The sequence below is a fragment of the Balaenoptera physalus genome (assembly GCF_965194825.1).
Source record: "Balaenoptera physalus genome assembly, chromosome: 10".
Classification (NCBI taxonomy): Eukaryota; Metazoa; Chordata; class Mammalia; order Artiodactyla; family Balaenopteridae; genus Balaenoptera; species Balaenoptera physalus.
Genome location: NC_138889.1, coordinates 92,454,959 through 92,481,262, shown reverse-complemented (window position 1 = coordinate 92,481,262; position 26,304 = coordinate 92,454,959). Strand labels below are relative to the sequence as shown.

General features: G+C 34.4%; 1 long non-coding RNA gene across 1 annotated transcript in view; it reads left to right on the top strand.

Annotated features, from left to right (window-relative positions):
* The first annotated feature begins 971 nt into the window (after window positions 1–971).
* Window positions 972–26,304, top strand: part of LOC309636907 — a 178,520-nt gene continuing 153,187 nt past the window's right edge. The window contains exon 1 of the long non-coding RNA XR_014250305.1: window positions 972–2,379. This is a non-coding gene — a long non-coding RNA (uncharacterized lncRNA). The remainder of the gene's footprint in view (window positions 2,380–26,304) is intronic.

Here is a 26,304-nt window from a genome sequence, read left to right as displayed (position 1 = left end):
TTCAACACCCATTTATGGTAAAAACCCTGCAGAAAGTAGGCATAGAGGGAACTTTCCTCAACATAATAAAGGCTATATATGACAAACCCACAGCCAACATTGTTCTCAATGGTGAAAAACTGAAACCATTTCCACTAAGATCAGGAACAAGACAAAGTTGCCCATTCTCACCACTATTATTCAACATAGTTTTGGAAGTTTTAGCCACAGCAGTCAGAGAAGAAAAAGAAATAAAAGAATCCAAATTGGAAAAGCAGAAGTAAAGCTGTCACTGTTTGCAGATGACATGATACTATACATAGAGAATCCTAAAGATGCTACCAGAAAACTCCTAGAGCTAATCAATGAATTTGGTAAAGTAGCAGGATACAAAATTAATGCACAGAAATCTCTTGCATTCCTATACACTTATGATGAAAAATCTGAAAGTGAAATTAAGAAAACACTCCCATTTACCATTGCAACAAAAAGAATAAAATATCTAGGAATAAACCTACCTAAGGAGACAAAAGACCTGTATGCAGAAAATTATAAGACACTGATGAAAGAAATTAAAGATGATACAAATAGATGGAGAGCTATACCATGTTCTTGGATTGGAAGAATCAACATTGTGAAAATGACTGTACTACCCAAAGCAATTTACAGATTCAATGCAATCCCTATCAAACTACCACTGGCATTTTTCACAGAACTAGAACAAAAAATTTCACAATTTGTATGGAAACACAAAAGACCCTGAAAAGCCAAACCAATCTGGAGAAAGAAAAACGGAGCTGGAGGAATCAGGCTCCCTGACTTCAGACTATACTACAAAGCTACAGTCATCAAGACAGTATGGTACTGGCACAAAAACAGAAATATAGATCAATGCAACAGAATAGAAAGCCCAGAGATAAACCCACGCACATATGGTCACCTTATCTTTGATAAAGGAGGCAAGCATATACAGTGGAGAAAAGACAGACTCTTCAATAAGTGGTGCAGGGAAAACTGGACAGGTACATGTAAAAGTATGAAATTAGAACACTTCCTAACACCATACACAAAAATAAACTCAAAATGGATTAAAGACCTAAATGTAAGGCCAGACACTATCAAACTCTTAGAGGAAAACAGAGGCAGAACACTCTATTACATAAATCACAGCAAAATCCTTTTTGACCCAGCTCCTAGAGAAATGGAAATAAAAACAAAAATAAACAAATGGGACCTAATGAAACTTAAAAGCTTTTGCACAGCAAAGGAAACCATAAATGAGACCAAAAGACAACCCTCAGAATGGGAGAAAATATTTGCAAATGAAGCAACTGACAAAGGATTAATCTCCAAAATTTACAAGCAGCTCATGCAGCTCCATAACAAAAAAACAAACAACCCAATCCAAAAATGGGCAGAAGACCTAAATAGACATTTCTCCAAAGAAGATATACAGATTGCCAACAGACACATGAAAGGATGCTCAACATCATTAATCATTAGAGAAATGCAAATCAAAAGTACAATGAGATATCATCTCACACCGGTCAGAATGGCCATCATCAAAAAATCTAGAAACAATAAATGCTGGAGAGGGTGTGGAGAAAAGGGAACACTGTTGCACTGTTGGTGGGAATGTAAATTGATACAGCCACTATGGAGAACATTATGGAGGTTCCTTAAAAAACTAAAAATAGAACTACCATACGACCCAGCAATCCCACTACTGGGCATATACCCTGAGAAAACCATAATTCAAAAAGAGTCATGTACCAAAATGTTCATTGCCGCTCTATTTACAATAGCCAGGACATGGAAGCAACCTAAGTGTCCATCATCGAAAGAATGGATAAAGAAGATGTGGCACATATATACAATGGAATATTACTCAGCCATAAAAAGAAACGAAATGGAGTTATTTGTAGTGAGGTGGATGGAGTTAGAGTCTGTCATACAGAGTGAAGTAACTCAGAAAGAGAAAAACAAATACAGTATGTGCTAACACATACATATGGAATCTAAGGGGAAAAAAAGGTCATGAAGAATCTAGTGGCAAGACGGGAATAAAGACACAGACCTACTAGAGAATGGACTTGAGGATATGGGGAGGGGGAAGGGTAAGATGTGACAAAGTGAGAGAGTGGCATGGACATATATACACTACCAAACATAAAATAGATAGCTAGTGGGAAGCAACGCATAGCACAGGGAGATCAGCTCTGTGCTTTGTGACCACCTAGAGGGGTGGGATAGGGAGGGTGGGAGGGAGGGAGATGCAAGAGGGAAGAGATATGGGAACATATGTATATGTATAACTGATTCACTTTGTTATAAAGCAGAAACTAACACACCATTGTAAAGCAATTATACTCCAATAAAGATGTTTAAAAAAAAAAAGATGTAAAATAAATTAAGTAAAATAAAATATACACACTACTATATATAAAATAGATAAGCAACATGTACTTACTGTATAGCACAGGGAAGTATACTCAATATCTTGCAATAACCTATAATGAAGAGAATGTAAAAATAAATACATATATGTATATAAAAAAACTGAATCACTTCGCTGTACACCTGAAGCTAATACAACATTGTAAATCAACTATATTTCAATAAAATGTTTTAAAAAACGGAAATAAAAAGAGAAATGGCTCCTGTTTAGAGACAATTGCTGATAGTAAATTTACCACAGAATTTATAGAAATATCAAGAGTATAAGAAAATAAGAAGCAGAGTCTAAGGAGATCTTAGAAACAGGAGGTGATTGAAGCGGTCCCACACTTAACGTCATATGTTTTCTCTGATTTTACAAAAGTTAATAGAGGTTACATCAAACACATCTCAGATGGTATTTTTCTGTACAATTAAAAGACACTATAGGGACACCTTGCAGTAGTGATCACTTGTTCTAAAAAGGAAAGCACTTAGAGATAGGTCTAGTATACTCTCCACCCATGAAATAAGGGAGAATATCCTCAGCATTTGTTCTATAAGAGCACTTACATTTTGTGGCATTTTTTATGAGTTAAATACATATTTATAGACATTGTCTTTATCACAAACATGTCAGGTAGAGTAGGTAATGACATTTCACAAGTAGGGTTATTGAAGCTAAAATAACTTTATATTTTTAGCCAAGAAAATGTACCAATTAAGTATGAGAGGTGGATTTTATATTCTAGTCTTCTAACTACATGTCAGTTCTTATACTTCTGTGAACTTTCTCTTCTAGTTTACAAGTAATTGATGCCAGTATCATGTTTTTATGATCACCCAGGTTATCAAGTCAAACCTGTCCTTGAATGTATATTTCAGATGTTCTTAATAAACATCAAGGACACTAAAACAAAAGAAATAGCAGTTAATATTAGACAAAGTTGGGAATGTAGAATCACTTGAAAATAACTAGGAAATACTCCATTGTAAATAGATGCTTGAAATGATTTATTTTATTGTGATTTTTCTACACAGCACATATTTATTGGATCGGACTTAATTACATATAGATATATACATATACACACATATATATGATGCATATTTGAAAACAACAAGCAAAGATCTATTTTTGAGTGTTTATCTTGGTCCTCTTATCCACCAGTGTCTACACCAAGAGATCTACCCACCTAGAGAATCTGGAAATCCATCTTCTGGCAGATACTCTAATTGCAGGCACGTGCAGCTAGACGAAAGTTCCAAATCCAAGAGTCGTTAAACCAAAGGGGACTTCTAGGAACATTTTGTCAAAGTAGTGTGTGTGTGTGTGTGTGTGTGTGTGTGTGTGTGTGTGTGTGTGTGTGTGTAAACATATTTGAAATTAAATGAATTACTTCTTACTTGGCCACATTTAATTAGAAATTGTGCAAAGCAACAGAGTTAATAGTATATTGAAATGGAACTCCCCAAGTACTGTTATTAGAGGATTATTTAATCTGTTGCAAAAGGAAAAGAGAAACAAAATTTACCTGGGTAAGGTACCATCTTATGAGAGTCAGGAAATTCTTTGAGATTATTAAAACAAGTAATAGAGTGATCATTTTAATTGATTGTTTTTCATCATATATCCACATTTTCAATCTTCTGTTAAAGACACAGACATAGAGAATGGACTTCAGGACACGGGGAGGAGGACAGGTAAGCTGGGATGAAGTGAGAAAGTGGCATGGACATATATACACTACTAAATGTAAAATAGATAGCTAGTGGGAAGCAGCCACATAGCGCAGGGAGATCAGCTCGGTGCTTTGTGACCACCTAGAGGGGTGGGATAGGGAGGGTGGGAGGGAGATGCAAGAGGGAAGAGATATGGGGTATATGTATATGTATAGCTGATTCACTTTGTTATAAAGCAGAAACTAACACACCATTGTAAAACAATTATACTCCAATAAAGATGTTAAAAAAAATCTTCTGTTAATAAGTGCAAAAGAGATTAGCGAATGGTTTAAGTAGCCCCCATCATACGATAAAACAGGCTGTAACAACATTGTCCCAGATTTTTGTTACTGTTTTCATTTTTCTTTTGCAGCACTTTTTTTGTTAAGAGTATCAGTAAAGCCTGGAACTGAAGGTTTCATTTTATTGCAGTCCACAGCAGGTGGAATGACCCGAGTAGAGTGGGAAAAGAGACATCCATGTCAACAACTTCATCAAGGTTTCTTTTTCATTCCTTCCACAATCATGCTGCTGAAATATGGTCTGACTGCTTTGCCATAACATGGGGGAAAGCGACAGCAGAACATGATTCAAAGCAAAGTTTCACAGTCTCATTGACATAAAGAGTAGAAAAATTTGTCTTTTGGATTGTTTACTGTTCTGAATAGCAATCAATCATTTGCACTTGTAGGTAAAAACTATCTGGTAAATATATCATAGATGTGTTCCTGTAACTATTTACTGGAAAAAAAAAATAGATCTTGGGGTCAGACTTTAGTCTCTAGCAAAGTTCTTAATTCAATCTACACTTTGCTTTCCTTAAATATAAAAAGTGGGAGCCCAATCCTTAAGATTTCCTCTAGTTCTAATAGGCTAAGGCTCTATATAGTTTTCATTTTACTCAAATACTAAATTCTAATGATTGAATCCATCAGAATTTGATGTTATTCTTATTTCTACACTATTATTTTCTCAGATTAAGTAATATCAAATCCCTCTTCTGAACTTATTATTTTTAAAATTGTGGTAAAATATACATAACATCAAATTTACCATTTTAACCATTTTTAAGTGTATAGTTCAGAAGTGTCAAGTATATTCACATTGATGTGCAACCAACCTCCAGAACCTTTTCATCTGGCAAAACTGAAACTCTATGTCCATTAAACAACAACTCCCCACTCCTCCCTCCCTTGAAGCCACCTTCTACTTCTATGATTATGATTATGGTAATAGCACTTAACATGAGATCCACTTTCTTAACAAATTTTTAAGTGCACAGTACAGTATTGTTAACTACAGGCACAATGTTGTACAGCAGATCATTAGAACTTATTCATCTTGTACAACTGAAAATTTATATCCCTTGAACAGCAACTCCGCATTTCTGTCTCCCTCCCAATCCCTGGCAACCAGTATTCTACTGTCTGTTTCTTTGAGTTTGACTACTTTAGATACCTCATATAAGTGTAGTCTTGCAGTATTTGTCCTTCTGTGACTGGCTTATTTCACTTAATATAATGTCTTTCATGGGCATCCATATTGTTGCCTATGGCGTGGTTTCCTTCTTTTTAAAAAAAAACTGAATAATATTCCATTGTATGTATATAACACATTTTCTCTATCCATTCACCTGTTGATGGATGTTTAAGTTGTTTCTATATCTTGACTATTGTGAATAATACTGCAATGAACATGGGAGTATGTATACCATTCTACTTTCTATTTCTATGAGTTTGACTACTCTACATATATCGTATAAGTGGATTCATACAGCATTTGTCTTTTTGTGACTGTTTTATTTCACTTAACATTTGATATTCACCCTGCATTTTATATCTCCTGAACAGTAGCCAGGTTTTAACAAGTTGAAAAGAAAACACTGCAACCCTTAACTTAGTGGCATACAACAACAGTGGCTTTTTATTATTATCTCTCAAGGTTTTGAGGGTGTACCGGACCCAGCTGGTCAGTTTCTGCTTGAGAGTCTTTCATGTGATTACAGTCAGACAGTAACTGGGGCTGGATAATCTCAAAGTCTTCCGTGCTTACACAAGGCTTCCGATGCCGGCTCTCAGCTGGGGCTTCTGACTTATCTGTTGGCTAAGAAATCTGTATTCAGACTTTACTGGTGAAATAAGTTTTGTCATAGCATAGCAGCTGGGTCCCCAAAACAAGTGTTCCAGTAGAGTGAGATGGAAGAGTTATGACCATGTATCGTTTTACCCTGGAAATCACAAAGCATCACTTCCGGCACACCTATTAGAAGTTAGGCAGTAGACGGTCAAGAGGAGAATAATTAGACTACCATATGCAAGAGGAGAGGAATTCGACTCTAACTCTCAAAGGGAAAAATGGCAAAGAATGTGAAAACACATTTTAAAATCACAGTAAACAATGTCAAGTGATAACATGTATTCATTTTACTGTCTTCTTATATATTTCTATTTCTCCTAATTATGTTGTGAGATGTATACAAATTATAAACATTTGCCTGACCTTTTGATAACGGTCATTAGAAAATACCAAAATAGAATAATGTCATATAGGATGTTTCTAGGCAGCAAAAGTTGAAAACAGGGTTAAAGTACAAGGATAATATTGAAATTCTCAAATACACATCTCTGACTTGAGACAAGAGGACCCTTCATAGGAAGATCCCTATGAAGGGTCAAGGCTGACCCTTCCCTGATCACCCCTGATCATCAAGGTAGCAGGACGGATCATGATATACTGCAATGGTAGAAAGTACATGAAAGCAAGGTGGCAGGTAGCTGCGCCTTCCTGCATGGTGTCCAGGTACTGGGACATCAAACAAATATCCTAAGAAAATGTCGCTTTGAACATATTTTGGTCCATTTGTACCTTTAAAGCTCATGGATGTTGAAAGAGCTTCCAGATATCTGTAAATTTTTTATCATTCATTAAATATTATCATTTATATTTTTCAGGAAAATAAAAATCTATGTTAATGAAATGTTCAAGTATAGAAGTGCAGATGTATTGCATTGCTTACGATATAAAGTAATTTCAAGCAAGATAAGGACCTGCCCAATAAGGGAATTTGCAAACTGTTAATCTGAATAAATAGATTATTTATTCTGCTTTAATAATTTATTTTTTCTAAAATACTAATAATTAAAGAAGCATATTTTCTTTGCAAATAGATAATTCCTTTCATTATTGGGTTTATACAATTTAATCAAGAATTGCTTTACTCATAAATAATACACACATAAAAATTAGTCCAAATTCTCTATTATTGGTCTCATTTATAGAGTGAAACATTTATTTACATAAATACTTGTGTGTGTATTAATATAGATATGTATACTCACCATATAACTTAGAAGAACAAGGGATTTTTATGTTAATAAATTACTTACATTTTTATAGCTAATTCATAAAAAGTTCTAAATTATAAAAGTAATTTAAGAAATCATTTCCATCTAAACAAGTTTTATAATGTTACATAAATATTTAGGGGACTTGAAATTGTTATTGCTGAGGTCCCGTATATATTTTGGATAGTATAAACTTGGTATTCTGAACTTAAAGGCAATTCTTTAATGAAATTTGAATCATAAAGTCATAATTATGGCATCTAATTGAAAGAAATCAAGGTATAAAAATAAAGAGATAAATAACATCTAGTAGCATGTACTGGGTGTTTACATGGTGCTGAGGACAAACATATATTACCTACATTTTTCAGTTGGAGAAACTAGGTTTGGCCTTTAGAAAGCTTAAGTCATTTCTTCAATGACTCACGATTTAAACACGATTGTCCAAAACTGATACTCCATTAAATTTATCTCTCCAGAAAAAACCTGTAAAGCCTATTTTTTAAAAGAAAGCTGTGTGTAAGCTCCTCATTTTGCTTTTTATTTTAGAGCTGGAGCCATATCCTGTGGTTATCCTAAAGCTTCTGTGATGACCATTGGTCTGATATGACATGATATTCACCTCCCTGCAGCAAAATTTATATTACCTTTCCACTGATATTAACGGGACCCACTACTCACAACTCCTCTTCCAATCCTGGCCAAATTTAAGGTTGCTTCTGGTGATATGAGTCACTTTGAGAAGCTCCTTGGAATTATTTGGCTTAGTTAACAGAGAGGAGGAGTGATAGAGGCAGTGATACAGGGAAAACAACATGGGCTGTGCCTGTCACATCACATCACTCAATCAGCAGTAATGCATCTTATCATCAATATTATACTTACACCTTATTTAGCAATAACTTCAAGAAATGGCAAGGTAGTTTTCCAAAGTAATCCTCTTCCTTTCTTGCAAGTCCGCCTTTTTTTTTTTTTTTTTTAACTGTGAGACTATTACCATGAGATTTCTAAGTGCTCTTTCAATCCAGAGAGTCTGAGATTAAAGGCAGATTCAAAATTGAAGAATAAATACATGATCAATATTCCATTACTCAATATGCAAACTTAACATCAGGTTATTTCTGGTAACTGACTGTACTGCTGAACTGAATGAATAAGCATTTTCAGAACTCTAATGAAAAACTGAAGAACTCATAAAAGTGCTAACAAAAGATCAAGATGAAAAAAAAATTAATTACATAGGACTGAGTGAACTGATGAGGATGAGTATAATTTTTGTGACTCTCTGTTTGAATTAAAAAAAAAAAAATCCCACAAGGACTCAGAGGCAAAGAATATACAAATCAATTTTCACTGCAAAGTAAAGGAGCTGTTACAGTGGAGGATTACTGGACTGAATGTCAATATTATGACATAGTATGAGTGTGTTTCATGTTTGGTAATTGCAATCATTGTTGCTTTTGATGTGGTCATCCATGTACAATGCTTGGTGTCAGTCTATTTATCTCTTGTAAAAATAAAATACAGTGTGTGTGTATGAAAAAACAAACAAACAAACAAAAAACATCAGGTTAGTTCATGAGTGCAAAACTTATAGAGGATTTGATATTTCTAAAAGTAAGCATTAAAAACGTCAAAAATTATTTCCTGTATAGACACACTCAGGAAAGAATTGGAGGATGTTCTCCAGAGAGAGAGAGAGAGATGGACAACTAAAAGATGAATTACTGTGGTCCAGAAAAAAGACATCCAATACAGAAGAAGAAAAGCAAAGGAGAGTCTCAATGTAGCCAGGTGAAAAGTCTAGAAATGGGTTGGAAGAATCCAAGAGAGATATCTTGGGGGAGGGGGGAGGGGGAGCATGTATATATATATATATATATATATATATATATATATATATATATATACATATATATATATAATATACATTATATATATATAATATACATTATATATATATAATATACATATATATATATAATATAATATTCTGACAGTTTTGACGGTTTGGAAACTGAATTGAGATACATTTAACAAAGCTCTTGGAAGGAAGATTCACACAGCTGAACTCCATGGATACATTTTACTTTAAGAAAAAAAAAAGTCTCTTCTCCCTTCCTTTCTTCCTTCCTTTTTTTACCCCTCTCTCTCTCCCTCTCATTTTCACACTCCTTCCCCCTTTCTCTTTATTTCTTTTTCTGTATTTTGGTTTACACTGGAAAGGGAATGTAGAAATACTGTGAATTCAAAGCTAATCTAGATCAACAAGCAAAAACACATGTATCTGCTTAGCTAACAGAACAGAATTTATACTAGCAGCTGTATAATATCACTATAGAATATTGAAACATTACTCTCTGTGATTTACCACAATTTTCCTTGTTTTACTAAATTGCTCATGTTGATATTTTAATCCAATAATTCATATTTTCCCAAGGTAATTTATTATATTCAATTCAAGTGAGGCTTTGTGTCAGCATAAATAATTTTAGGTTGAATGCTCTTCTTTCCTGTATTTGGTTAATCAGATTTTATACTTAGCAATATAATTGTGAGAATGGTTTATTTCAGTGTAAATAGTATTTTACTCTAGTTTTATTGCCATCAGACACACTTTTAGCATAACATTTTCATTATTTAGATATAATACTCTATCCATAGGTGTAATTTTCAAAATATATCATCCATTTCTGTTATTTCAATGTAGATTCATCTTTGTGCCTTCTGTTCAAACCCATTCACCCTTTCTTATGAAGCTTCCTGCATTACTTCATTCCTCAATTTACTTCATTTCTGTGTTTTGATCTCACTACAACATCATGTTACGTCATCTTTCACTTCATTTTGGTCATTATGGGTTACATTTCCATCATCTCAAATTCAATTCATATCATTCTGAAGCAGGCACCTGTCATTGTGCGTCCAATTATAATTGTTTTCTTTTATTTCCTGTTATCTTGAATTCAATTACCCTTGTTTATTTCTCATCTATTTATATTACTTTCAATTTGATTTTCTAAGGCTCTGATTCTGGTAATATTACTGTACAATATAGTGTTTTCCTGATTTCATATACCTGATTTTCATTTATGTTTGTTCAGTTCAGTGTATACACAAATGCACACACATACACACACACACACAAACTTTCTTCTAGAGAAAACTGCTTAACATCATTTTATGCCTTTTGACATTTACTTATCAATGCTTTGATTGAAACAATATTTTTAGAGTTTTACTCTTAAAGTCATCTTTTTAACAGTGATTTGAGTGAATTATCCTTGCTAAATTCGTCTCATGTTATTTTAGTCAGAAATTCTGTTATTACAGGATTTGTATAAATATACTTATTTTTCATTCAAATCTTTGAGTTGATATTACTCTATTCCATCTTCTGTTTGAACTAGTACATCTGGTTAAATTTCACAACAGTTAATCATTGGTGAAGATATTCTATTTTCAATTTAATTCTAAATTTTCCTTTCATATTATTAAATAAAAGTCTAATGGTGATTTTAGATTGCAGTCTCTCAGTTTGAATCAGGTGAGTAAAATTATAGTTTTTCACATTATTATTTACAGTAGAAAGTTTTAATCATACTTGATCTTTGAAGCCATTTACTCAATGTTATTATGTACCTCAAAAAATAAGGGCAAGGTGTTAGGTTTGTGCAATTATGCTTAATAATAAGCATGATCTCTTAAATTCTGATGCCAGAAAAATTAATTGAAAACTTAAGGCACTTGCATAGAACCTTACCTTTGCTCACGTTGATATTTTTGAGAGCTTCTTAAAATTTCCTAGAAAAAGTGGTAGATTCATACACTATGTAAAATAACTTTGTCTTATGGTTATAACACATTATGCTCCATTTATTGGAATTTGTCAAGTAGAAGAGACTTATTTTGTCCACGTTTTCTCCCTCTTTTCAAATGGAAATTCTAATGCTACATTTTCCAGAAAATGGGCCTGAGTTCCTCATGTAAATTATAAAACCCTAGCTTAGTTGACATTATGTCATCTCTATATCAACTGGTTCATCTAGAGCAGTGCTGTTCAATAGAACTTTCTGTGATGATGGAAATGTTCCCTAGACTGTCCAAGATGGTAGCCTCTAGTGACATAAGCACTTAGGATGTATTTAGTAAAAATGGGAATTCATTTATTATGTTATTTAATTTTAATTAATTTAAAATTTAAATATACATATATGGCTAGTGACTTCTATAATAGAACTGTAATAAAGGAACACACTTTATTTTACAGCATTTGGGATCTTAGATATTTTTCAATATGTGTTATTGTCAAGATATCCAACAGGGTCAAATTACATGAAACCAGATGAAATATCATAATATGAATTTTCAATAAAAATGGCAAATTAAAAAAAAAGCTTTACATATGTAATTCAGAGACTTGAAAAGAGTTGTTTACTTTTGTTTACTCTGAAAATTTGATAGCTGAGAATATTTGTTGATTAACTACAAGGTAGGGCATTTTCTCTGAAACAAGAAAATTGGAATGAGACAAGGACAAGAACAAATTGTAGTCCTGGAGGGACAAACAAATTAAACCAATGTTTTATTACTGGACTGAACTGAGAATCGACTAAAAACATAGGGAGAAGAATTAGGGGAAGGGATATTTCAGAAAACATTCAGAGTACCTTCAACTTGTCTTTACCAATAAGTTACTTTCATCAGTAAATGAATAGTAGAGAGTAAATGTATTAAGCCACAGCTGAGTCTTGGAAATTAACTAACTGAATGTTACTTTAAAAAAAATTATTATTATTTACTTTCATAGTTCCATAACATATATGTGGTACAAAAAGGTCTATTTCTGAACAGAAATATCAAAATATATATAAAGGCAAAATTGACTTCTAACAAAAACTACTACATTTCATGTTTCACAATTAATATGAAGCTAATTTTACTTCAAAAATTTGGTGTTCCAATATGATCCTTACAAATGCAAGACAAACTAACACAGGGCAGGTTTATTATAAATATGTATCCAATGACCTACTGAAAATTTGGTAAGAGTCTCAAACAGGAAAAAATAACAAACATTCTCATCCAATAATCAGGCAAAATATCACCTTGAAGAAAACTTTTTATTAGTTCCAAATGGCCATTTAAAACACCTGAGAAAAATTTAGAACTTCAAAAGTTTAGGGACAGGGCTTCCCTGGTGGCGCAGTGATTAAGAATCTGCCTGCCAATGCAGGGGACACAGGTTCGAGCCCTGGCCGGGAAGATCCCACAGGCCATGGAGAAACTAAGCCCACGAGCCACAACTACTGAGCCCACAAGCCACAACTACTGAAGCCCATGTGCCTGGAGCCCGTGCTCCGCAACAAGAGAAGCCACCACAATGAGAAGCCCACGCACTGCAGCAAAGAGTAGCCCCTGCTCGCCACAACTAGAAAAAGCCCGTGCATGGCAATGAAAACCCAATGCAGCCAAAAAAAAAAGTTTAGGGACAGACTTCTGGTTTAAGCTACACCGTGTAAAGAACTTAGAAGTCATCATTACATCCTTACAAGAAAAAAGATGAAGAAACTGGAAACCAATGACTTTTCTTGGACTCATCAAAGAACGAAGGCTACAAGGCAAACTGTCACCATAAAATCTGGGGATTTGGGAAAGTCTAGTGTCAGAGCCAGGATTTGCTTAACTGGACAGAAAGTGAGGGAGTCATAAACTAGTAGGAACACGTTTATGGTAATGATATAAACTGCTGGTGACTGAAGGCTGACTGCCCTGAGAGTGAGAAACTTCTGGGGCAACAGCATTAGGAGGACCCCACCTTTCCACGGTCTTTACCTCCAAGAAATCTTAAACCAGGGTCTCAAGATGAAGATCAAAGAATGATCCCCTGTAGCCCTAGCAGGAGGAAGGAAAGAGCCATCTTTGTGAAATATGCCTAAAGTCTTTTTCCTAACAAAGGCCTGTCTTCCAGGGTAAAAGTCTTTATAGAGCCTTATTCCTGCTGGAGAGATGGCATTGCTCTCATCTCAGCCCCCTGTAGCCTTTATGTCTCGCAGGAGTGGAGAAAGAAAAGCTCTACAACTGAAGAAACACTCATGCAGTCACAAGTCAGAGACAAGGCGCACTGAAAACAATGATATAGTCATAATATTATAGGATACTTCCTCTCTCCAATATCTGCACACCACACAAACAGTGATTCAGTCTAATGACATGAATTATAAATAAAAGAGCTGTAAGACCCAGACTCTCTCCCTGCAGGAGTCTGTAGGAAGACCCAAAGTCAAGAGTGGAAACAGAAACAAGGACACTGGAGGAATTTGAAGCCTCTGGGACCTACAGCTACCACAAACATTTGAACATAACTAGTATTCAGATTAACATAAATTCTCGCGCTAAAGGCCTATGTACCGCAGTTCCTATCATCTAATATTGTAACCAAAAGCGGGGTCTGGCTGCTCACCGCTCAAACGCCATTAAAGAGGCAAGGTTGGTGGAAAGGACAGTTTGCTTTATTTTGGATGCCGGCAACTGGGAGTGGCGATGGGGCAGACTCCTGCCCAGAGGCCGACTCCCCACCACTGACATATCAGGGGGCAAGAGCTTTTATAGACGTTGTGGGGGTGGGGGGAGACTACAGGCAGAAACATCACAGTCAGCTCTGACAGGCATCTTGAACTTGGTCATGAGGTGGTCTGACCAGTGTCACCTTGATTGTTTTAGGTACAGTTAATCTTCAGTTCCAGGGTCGGTTTGTTCCTATTTCCTTGAGGCCAATTCTCGGAACTGTGGCAGCTTAAGTCATAGCTACAATTTGGTCACTATGTAGTTAACTTCTTCCACCTGGTGAGGTTTCAGTATCTACAAAACAGCTCACATGATATGGCTCAGAATATCATCTATAGCCCATGAAAAGGAACTAAAGATCCTTAAATATGCTCAGTGACTAAACTATTATTATTTAGTCTTGTTGGACTGTTTTCCTTTGTTTCTGCATTTTCTCCCTTCTCTGATTAAACTTATTCTTTGCCTAAAGTTTTTTCACAGACAAAAAGCAGGCTGAGGACATGGGGGCAAGGACCATAGGGTCCTGCTCCATTTCAATACAATATGTCTGCTTCCAATAAAAAATAAAGAGGCATACCAAATGGTAAGAAAAAACATTCACAAGACAAGTATGATGTAGATCCAAACCCGGAGATATGACACAGATGTCAGAATGATCTGACAGGGAATTTAAAATGCCTATAATTAATATGTTAAGGGCCCAATGGAAAGCGTAGACAACTCACAGCAACAGATGGGTAATGTAAGCAGAAATGTGAAAACTCAAAAGGTTAGTGAAGTCTAATATCTCTGCTTGTATAACTCTTTATCTCTAAATTAGTTGTGAAAATTTGCATAATGATGCTTTGAGAATGAAATATGTGGAAAAAGATGTTGCCTAACTTTTTAATAATATTTTAGAGCTTACAATGTGTTGTTGCTTATCATATTTCAACAGGCCACAGACCTGGGAAGTAGAAAATCAGGCATTAGTATTGCCATTGCACAGAGTAGGGTTTAGAGGCTGTATCAGTCTGCTTAAAGCAAAGTTGTACTGTAATAACAAACAGCATACAAACCTTATTGGCAACATCAGTACAGGTTTATTTTTCTCTTAGGTTACAGATTAATCAAGTGTGTGACTTTAACTCTTTATTCTAAGAAACTAGTTGAAAGAATACCCAGGACATTGTTTTTACCATGGCAGAGGAAAAAAAAAAAGCACTGACCAAACGATGGCATGGTTCTTAATATGCCACTTCCTCTCACTTTGCCTTGGCAAAATCCAATTGTATGACCAAATCTATTGTCTATGTTGGAGGACTTTTAATCCACCCAAAGGGCAGGGTTCAATAGGGAAGAGCAATTATTTAGACAGTAATACAATCTACCACACATACTAGGGCTTATCCAAGATTGTTTGGTAGCACTGCTTAGTTATAAATTCTCTGCTTCCACCTCTAGTGCTGTTATAATTCACCATTTAAAAATTAGAACAAAGAACCTTAGAAAATAAAATCAAATAATTATAATTTTAGTATCATTAATTCAGTATGGAAAGGCCTTCATCTGTATATCAATTGGAAGTAGTAGCAGCTGCATATTTTTCTGCTGAATAAATGGGAGTTTTATTATCTTGCATAGTAAGAGTTTCTAGGTAGAGAGTGCCATGTCTGCCACAGTGGCTCTATGATGCCATCAAAGACACGGACTTTTAAGCTTTTCTTAAAATGTGACTTTTGTCTTTATGCCTATTTCCCCGTAATCATGTCAGTATTCAATTTAGCAAGAAGGCTAAACTCAGGGGAATCAAATTAAAACTTATTGTCCTTGACTCTATTTTAACAAACTTTATACTTCTCAATAAATGCAAAATTGTTTTATATTCTACTTAGGAATTTTATTTTGTAAAAATTATTGATTTTAAACTAGAAAATAAAACTGAAATAACAAACATATATAATCAATATTTTTAAGTGAAGGGCAGAAAGGAGATAAAAGAAACATAACAAGACAGTCAAATAGCACAAAATAAGTTGACAGATATAAAATTGAAATGCAATAACTTATTATTTTGAATATAAATGGACAAATGATCTTATGAAAGAAAAATATTATGTGGTAAATTTAAAAAGAAAGGAAAAGAGAGTGAATAAATTTTAATTCTACAGTGTTCCCAGGTGACTCATTAAAAGCATAAGGACATAGTAAGGGTAAAATAAAAAGAATAAAAACAAAAAAATACTAGGCAAATTCCAACTAAAAATAATAGATGTAACTATAATAAAACCAGACAAAATAGACTTTCATATAAAAGCAATTATAATGAGGGTCACTTCAACATGGTTAATTAAACCAGAATATATAATAATTTCAGATTTGTGTGCACCTGATAAATATTTCCAGGATTGGTACTGTAAAAATTAATTGAATTACTTAGAGAAATAGAGACAAACAAAATGATATTGGAAGGTTTTTATATAACTTTCTCAGTAATTGATAGAACAAGCCTATAAAATAAACAATAAACACAGAAAATTTGATCAATTGGTTAACAAAATTGACAAATGGAAGTTTACGGAATATTACAAACAAAAATTTCAGAATATATGATTTAGCTCACATGCACAGAAAATTTATATATGTTGACCCACAAAATTTTAAACCCATGATAACAAATTTCAAAGGATGAAATTTTACAGTTCATATTCTGACCAAAATGCAAAAAAACTAGAAACAAATATGAAGTATATGTAGAAAGTCCCCATGTTTAGTAAATAAAAAATAACTCATTTGTCAAAGAAGCAATTATAATGGAAACCAAAAAGCAATTTTTTCAAACCTAAGGATAAAAATGTTAAACATCAAAGTCCTGTGGAAAGGAAATAAAGCAATAGAAGTAAATCCATAGCTTTAAATTATTATAGAAATTACATAGAAAAAGAAAATGATAAAAACTACAGAGTTAAATATATCTGGAGGTTAGTAAAAGTATGCAGAGAAACTTAGGGAGAGTAGAAGACAGGGAAAATAAATACAAGAGCAGAAATTAACAAAAATAAGCATATATATAGCACAAGGGATTCTCAAGGCCAATTTTTTACTCTAAAATTTGAAAAGCTCTGATGGGACAGATTCAAGGGAAAAAGAAGGAAAGAAAAACAATATTGAACAATATGTAGAATATTTAAAAGATAAAACTATAGACTCTACATTATTAGAGAAATAAAAAGAAGGCTGTCTTAGTCAGCTTGGACTGCTATATAGCAAATTACCATAACATGGGCAGCTAAAACAAAAGACATTTATTTCTCACATTTTTATAGGCTGGGAAGTCCAACATCAAGGTGTTAGCTGCCTGGTGAGGGCCCTCTTCCTGGTTTGTGGATGACTGTCTTCTTGTTTTATCCTCATATGGTAGAGAGAAGGAGCCCGAGTCCCTTTTTCTTCATATAGGGACATTAATCCCACTATGGGGGCTCCACCCTCATTACCTAATTATCTCCCTAAGGTCCAACCTCCAAATATTATTACATTGGTGATCACGGTTTCAACATATGAATTCTAGGGGAACATAAATATTTAGTCCATAGCAAGGGGCTTTAGAAACCCCTCTGCCAACACATTTTAAAAATTAAAAGATAAGGACAGTATCCTAGAAAGTTAAAACTTATTAGAACTTACTCAAAAAGAAATAAAAATCTTCATGATTGTAAAACCTTTAAAAATATTGAATTGGTAGGCAAAATCTTTCATTAAAAACATCTGCATGCCCAGAGATCTTCACCACTGAGTACCATTAAGTAATTCAAGAATTAGTAATTCTAATAGTACACAGATTTTTCAGGACAATAGGGAAAAGAGAAAACACTCTTGAAATCAACTTATGAGACTAATATAACGCTGATAATAAACATGAAAAAGAGCATGAAAAAGAAGAATTTTATGTGGTCACACATAAAATTTTAAAAAAATTAAAACACAACTGACCATCTATTCAACATTCTAAATTAAATACTAGAAGAGGCTCCATCTATATATAAAATCATAATCTATCATGGCCAAGTTATGTTCATACCAGGAATATAAGATTAGTTTAACACTACAAAATCAAATGAGTAATTCACAGCAACATACACTGTATAACATCTCAACAGTTACAGATCAATTCTGAAAACATTTAATGTTGATTAATGGTAATAGATATACAGATTGATACTATCTTTAACCAGATAAAACTATCATCATGTTTAACATATTATTATGTATTTAGAAAACCAAACTAACATAAAGATAGATTATTAGAGTTATAAGGTAGTTTAATAAGGACTTTTGAAATATCAAAAAAGTAATAATTTACAGGAGCCAACAGTTTAAAAGTTAAACTTTATAAAGACACTGATGAAAAATATTCATAAACAAGAATGTTATAGTTGGGCTCATGATGATTCTGAGACTACGTTTCTCAGTCTGTTTTGCAGCCAGGCACAGCAATGTGACTTATGCAAGAAATATGAGAAGAAATAATGTGTGCCTGAAGACACTGGACAAACACCTTTGAGGTAATTGTTTTCCTTCTCATGAGTTAGAACCATGTTATGTTGGAAAATCTACTTCAACCAAGCAGATAAAATGCTCTAGGAAAAAAGAAGTGCAAAAAATATATAAAACATTAATCTTCAAGAGTTGTGTGGAACAGAACCACCTACACACGTGGTCCAATCAGCACAGGGCTGTCATAAGAGAGAAAAATAAACATCTATTATCTCAAATAATTGCACATGGCTGCGTTTTTGTAAAGAAGTTTACCTATTACTCAAGCTCATACAAACACCATTGAAAATAGCATAGATATAAGAAGGACCAGGGGGCTTCCCTGGTGGGGCAGTGGTTAAGAATCCGCCTGCCAATGCAGGGAACACGGGTTTGAGCCCTGGTCTGGGAAGATCCCACATGCTGCGGAGCAGCTGGGCCCGTGAGCCATGGTTACTGAGCCTGCGCGTCTGTAGCCTGTGCTCCGCAACAAGAGAGGCCGCCATAGTGAGAGGCCCGTGCACCGCGATGAAGAGTGGCCCCCGCTTGCCACAACTAGAGAAAGCCCTTGCACAGAAATGGAGACCCAACACAGCCAAAAATAAATGAATAAATAAATAATTTTTTTGTTTTTTAAAAAGAAGGACCAGGGACTGAATTGAAAAGGTGTGCAAGAATTATAGAGAAAATGATAAACTTTTGTTGGATGATATTAAAGAAGACTGAAGTAAACAGGGAGATATACTATGACCATGAACTCAAAGAATCCCATGTTGAGAATATTCCAGATCTTACCAAACTCTTACTTCATCAATTGCTTCTAATATATGGAAAGGCAAAAACAAAGAATAGTAAGATACTGTGAAAGAAGCACAAAGTGGAGAAACTTGCACTCCAGATGTAAGGTATATTATTATGATGCCTTAATAATTAAGATAATGATGGACAAAAGAGCCAAATATTCAAATGTACAGAATTAGAGAGGTCAGAAAGTGACCTCCAAATACAGAAATAAGATATGAAAGAGGGAGAATTGTAGATCAGCGTGAAAAGTTGTAGTTTTCAATAAATGCTGCTAGGAAATTGCTTATTCATGTGGAAAAAAATGACTGACTTTATGCAAAATTGGATTCCTTCTGCATACTATAACATTTCAGTTGGATTCAAGACCAAAATGTAAATGAAAATGTTAAAATCTTTGACAAAATAACAGAATATCTTCTTTTTCTCCAATAAGGAATTCTTAAATTAGATACTTTAAGAAAAACACTACTAAAAAGGAAGTGATTGATAAATTTAACCATATTGAAATTAAGAAATTCTGTCCAGTTGAATGTAACACAAAAATTTTCAAAAAGATAAGCCATGAAGTGGGAGACAATATTTGCAAAATGCATAACAAATTGGTATCTAAAATATCCAAACTACTATAAATCAGTAAGAAAAGACAAATAATAGAAAAGAGTAAAAAGTTCAAAAAAAGGAAAGAAATTAAACATATTAAAAGTTGTACCAAATACAAACAGATGGAGAGATATACCATGTTCTTGGATTGGAAGAATCAACATTGTGAAAATGACTAGACTACCCGAAGCAATCTACAGATTCAGTGCAATCCCTGTCAAACTACCAATGGTATTTTTCACAGAACTAGAACAAAAAATTTCACAATTGGTACAGAAACACAAAAGACCCCGAATAGCCAAAACAATCTTGAGAAAGAAAAATGGAACCAGAGGAATCAGGCTCCCTGACTTCAGACTATACTACAAAGCTACAGTCATCAAGACAGTATGGTACTGGCACAAAAACAGAAATATCAATCAATGGAACAGAATAGAAAGCCCAGAGATAAACCCACACACATAGGGTCACCTTATCTTTGATAAAGGAGGCAAGAATATACAATGGAGAAAAGACAGCCTCTTCAATAAGTGGTGCTGGGAAAAATGGACAGCTACATGTAAAACAATGAAATGAGAACACTCCCTAACACCATACACAAAAATAAACTCAAAATGGATTAAAGACCTACATGTAAGGCCAGACACTATAAAACTCTTAGAGGAAAACAGAGGCAGAACGCTCTATGGCATAAATCACAGCAAGATCCTTTTTGACCCACCCCTCAGAGAAACAGAAATAAAAACAAAAATAAACAAATGGAACCTAATGAAACTTAAAAGCTTTTGCACAGTAAAGGAAACCATAAACAAGATGAAAAGACAACCCTCAGAATGGGAGAAAATATCTGCAAACGAAGAAACTGACAAAGGATTAATCTCCAAAATTTACAAGCAGCTCATGCAGCTCAATATCAAAAAAACAAACAACCCAATCCAAAAATGGGCAGGAGATCTAAATAGACATTTCTCCAAAGAAGATATGCAGATCACCAACAAACACATGAAAGGATGCTCAACATCACTGATCATTAGAGAAATGCAAATCAAAACTACAATGAGGTATCACGTCACACCAGCCATCATCAAAAAATCTTCAAACAATAAATGCTGGAGAGGGTGTGGAGTAAAGGGAACCCTCTTGCACTGTTCGTGGGAATGTAAATTGATACAGCCGCTATGGAGAACAGTATGGTGGTTTCTAAAAAACTAAAAATAAAACTACCATACGACCCAGCAATCCCACTTTTGGGCATATACCCTGAGAAAACCATAATTCAAAAAGAGTCATGTACCACAATGTTCTTTGCAGCTCTTTTACAATAGCCAGGACATAGAAGCAACCTAAGTGTCCATTCACAGATGAATGGATAAAGAAGATGTGGCACATATATACAATGGAATATTACTCAGCCATAAAAGGAAATGAAATTGAGTTATTCGTAGTGAGGTGGATGGACCTAGAGTCTGTCATACAGAGTGAAGTAAGTCAGAAAGAGAAAAACAAATACTGTATGCTAACACATATATATGGAATAAAAAAAAAAAAAAAAATGTTCTGAAGACCCTAGGGGCAGGAACAGGAGTAAAGATGCAGACGTAGAGAATGGACTTGAGGACACAGGGAGGGGGAAGGGTAACCTGGGATGAAATGAGAGAGTGGTATGGACATATATACACTAGCAAATGTAAAATTGATAGCTAGTGGGAAGCAGCCACATAGCACAGGGAGATCAGCTCGGTGCCTTGTGACGACCTAGAGGGGTGGGATAGGGAGGGTGGGAGAAAGACGCAAGAAGGAGGGGATATGGGGATATATGTATACGTACAGCTGATTCACTTTGTTATACAGCAGAAACTAACACACCATTGTAGAGCAATTATTCTCCAATAAAGATGTAAAAAAAAAAAAAAGTTCCTTTATTAAAATAGAAGAAAAAAGAAAAGTTGTGCCAATATATTAATAATCAGGTATACAAAAAATAAAATCCAAATGAGATAGTATTGCACAATTTAGCCAAAATAAAATTTTAAAACATAAAATAAGAACTGCTGGTGATATTGTTTTGTTTTCATTTCTTGTCATCAAAAGCATACTAACTGAAATATTCTGTGACTTTAGGAAAGTTTCTTTACTTCTCTGTGCTTCATTTGCCTCTTTTGTAAAAGTTAAATAAGTTAATTAAACCTCATAGGATTCTTATGACAATTAAATAAAATGATATGCGTAAAACACTGAAAAAAAAAAGGAAGTGCTGGTGAGATTATAGATCCACAAGAACTTCCTTGACAGCTGTTAGGGTTGTAAATCTGTACACCACTGTGGAAAACACTAAGACAACATTTCATGAAGTTAAATATGCATATCATTCAGTATCCTATCATTCAGTAATTTCATTCTTAACTGTGCACACTTAGGGATATCTTGCATATTTGTGCCACAAGAAATGTACAAGGCATCCACAGCAATCCAAGTATAAATCAGTAGTAGAATGTTGGTTATATTCAAAACATAGGATTTCATAAAACAACATCATGAATCTTACAAGTATAAGAATAAATGAAATAATCAGGCATGATTTTATATGTATAAAGTTCAAAACAGGCAGTAATAAATAACGTAATTTTAGAAATACCATTATCACAAAATCATCAGGAAGATGATTATTTTACTTTGGATGGGGGCCAAGTAATTTGGAAGAGGTAGACAGAGGGCTTCTAAGGTACTGGCAATATTCTTTTACAAACCCGGCTAATTATTATCTGAGTGTTTACTATGTAATAGCTCCTTCCACTCTACCTACAGGTTTTATACACTATGTGATATTTATGATAAATTTTTGTAACAAACATACAGTTACAAATTATGGAGGAATTCTAAATTATAAAAAAGGGAATTATCTCTTCCACATACATTATAAGAGACACTAGGAAAAGAAAATGGATGTGGAGTTAGATCAAACAGGCTTCAAATCATTTATCTATTACTGTTTAAGTTTTGACCATGAGGGCATTAGACTCCTCATTTATAAAAGAAACATAGGTTATTTTAAATGAAATCATCTAAAATGTTTACGTTTTCCTATCTTCCCAAACATACCTGTTTTTATTCTTAATGTTTGTTAATAGCACCAGTATTTCTTCCTCAATTTCTCAAGTCAGAAATAGGTTAGTCATTTCCCCTCATTCTTCACTTCACTTCAATTTGATCTCCAATTCCAAAGCATGTTACCGTCTAAAGTTTCTGTAGATGTCTTCTCTGTTTCCTTCATGTCACTCTATGTTTAGGCTTCTGTAATCTCTAAACTGAAATTATTTTGATGGCTTTAATTTTGGTGTTCCTGGCTCAGGTCTCATCTTCTTCCTTTTTTTTTTTCATCACTGATAAACAGAATGACCATTTTCAAAATAGCATGTCTATTCATCTATTTGCCCTCCTTAAATACTTTCAGTGACTGATCATCACCTAATTTATAAAATCATATTTCTACTCCATTTATTTATGTATAAATATCTATGTATCCATCTAGTCATCCTTCCTTTCATCCACCCATGTATCCATCCATCTAAAACAAGAATGGCTCTTTACTCTGTCTAACCAAGCATATTAGATTTTTTTAATCCAACTATTGAGGTTGCCATAGTCTAATAAAGAATACCTTCGGGGCTTCCCTGGTGGCGCAGTGGTTGAGAATCTGCCTGCCAAGGCAGGAGACACGGGTTCGTGCCCTGGTCTGGGAAGATCCCACATGCCGCGGAGCAGCTGGGCCCGTGAGCCACAACTACTGAGCCTGCGCGTCTGGAGCCTGTGCTCCGCAACAAGAGAGGCCGCGATAATGAGAGGCCCGCGCACCGCGATGAAGAGTGGCCCCCGCTTGCCACAACTAGAGAAAGCCCTCGCACAGAAACGAAGACCCAACACAGCCATAAATAAATAAAAATAAATTAAAAAAAAAAAAGAATACCTTCATTAGTCTATAACATTATCTCTGAAATCTTATAAATATCCATTTTATCTCTGTAGTGCTTTTTCCTGCAGAATATTGAAATATTAATAACTCTGTCCATGCCTTTGTATATACCCTCTGTCTCTATAGTCTCTCATATTGGTAAACACCTTTTCAAAAATTAGTTCTCATCTGCTATAGGATGCCTACTTTGATTGCCTGGGATAACGTTAGCCATACTCAGTTCCATATTCCTGTAGAGATTTCTACCAATAAATCCATTTTATTATGTTTACCTATTTGTTTGACTAGAATATCACAAGCTTTTGAGAACAGAAACTGGGAAACTTATCTTCATATTTCCACAAACTATACAGCGAGCTAGAATATCGGAGGCATTCAATAGATGGTATGCAACCTAGCAGAATGGCTAAGAGCTCTGGATGGGTCAAATTACATGGATAATTCTACACATGACTAAGATAGAACTAGATGCCTAATAATTTGGATGATTATTTTAATTTCCTTTTTTTTCTCATTTACTAATCTATACTGTTGACTAGTGAATGCTTATTTTCAAGCCTTATACATTTTTCTATTCCTCTCTTTGGAAGATTGCATGGCCTACTCTCTTTCCTGTACAGTTTGGTACATCTGGGAAACTCAATAAATATTGGAAGAATCACCATATGTAATGAGCCATAATCCCTGTTATTTTTCTTTCTCTCCCCAAGACAAGTTTGTAAGCAGAATCTTCAAGGGACATAATTTCATTAGCAATGACAGTTAAGCTTACACTTTATAAAACTTTTCTATTTTCCCTGTCTGTGAAATTTATGAGATACCAAATGTGTTTAGGAAAGTAATTTGATGTAACACTCTGGCTTTAATATCAGAAGTGCTAAAACCTCTAATTGTATTTCAGGTAGTAGATCGACCTGACCTTCTATAATAGAAACCTGAAAGATAAGAGGTATTTGTGTACTGTTAATGTTCACATTTTTATACATTCCCAATATTATCTTTATTTAAAGTGCCTATGCAATGCTACACTGTGGTAAGATAGAGCCTTAATTCTGACTGTAACAAATTCATACTGTTATATCTTAACTACAGCAACCAATAAGGTTACATTACCTGATTTGGATACACTCTGAGCTATGGATTACTTTTACCAAAAGCAAAGATCTCTGAACATAGTCTATTTGTCACCCACGGATGAAATTTCAGAGTTGAACAGACTGGAGAATATCACCATTTTCTTCTGCCTATTGCATCTTCTTATGAGTACTTACAAAATTAACTAGGAGAAGAGCAAAATTTTAAAAATATCTATTTTCTATATTGGCATGGTTCTCTTTCATACAGGAAAATCATATCATTATCCACTCTGCAGCAAGTGGATTTTCCTCTGATTTTTACTGTGCCTTTCTAAAAAAGTTCTACTTAGAAAATTGAAATAGATTTCTATTAATACCCCACCCACAGGACAGCCATCAGCCATCGAGTGATGCTTTATTTCAACAGCGTATTTGGACAGAAAAGACAGCTTGTCTTTCCATCATATGCCTTAGAAGATTAAAACACTGGATGATTTAGATAACCTGTATTGAGATGTTGAAAAAAAATGAGTAATGCAACCTACTTTGCATTCACAATCCACCTGAAACATATTTATTTTCTCTATGAATGAAGTTAGGAATCATTTCCTCATTTCACTGTGATGATTATGAGCTTTTTACACAACCAAATTTTCTACTGATTATAATTTGATGAAGAAAATGTCAGAAAAATTAAATCAAATCAAATGGCATTCCTCAAGAAAGATATACATATACATAAAGCACCATTCCCCTGCCTTGGCTATGTTGCTAAGTCAAGTTCCTGGAATAGAAAATAATGTTACTGAGACCATGGCTTATGGGTATGGAGAAGATAACCTACTCTCTGTGTCTTTTCAAAGCCTTTGCAAAGGCATTTGTCACTGTCAAATCTATGAATATGCAAGTTTTGGTTGAGGATGAGCTACAGCACAGCTATTCACCATAGTTATAAATCAGCTGCTCCTTGGAACATCATTTCTTGTTGCTACATAGAAGGTTAGCAGAAAGGGAAGGTGTTCTCCCTGCCATTTCTTACTTCTTCCAGAAATCTGTTCCTTTAGGTGACAATTAGGAAAGAAACTGCTGTCCTGTTAATGCTTTGTGAAAAGTATTAACTGTCAGCATATCTGTACTCAGTTCCTCCATCTGTTTCTTTTAATTCAATTTGTCTTTAATGTCCCAGTCCTCTAATTATCACCTGTGCCATCTAAAATTTAATAAATGAAATCATGGGTTATGGTTTTGATCTTTAATTGGGGTCTTTATTAAGAGTAGAGGTAAAAGTCTA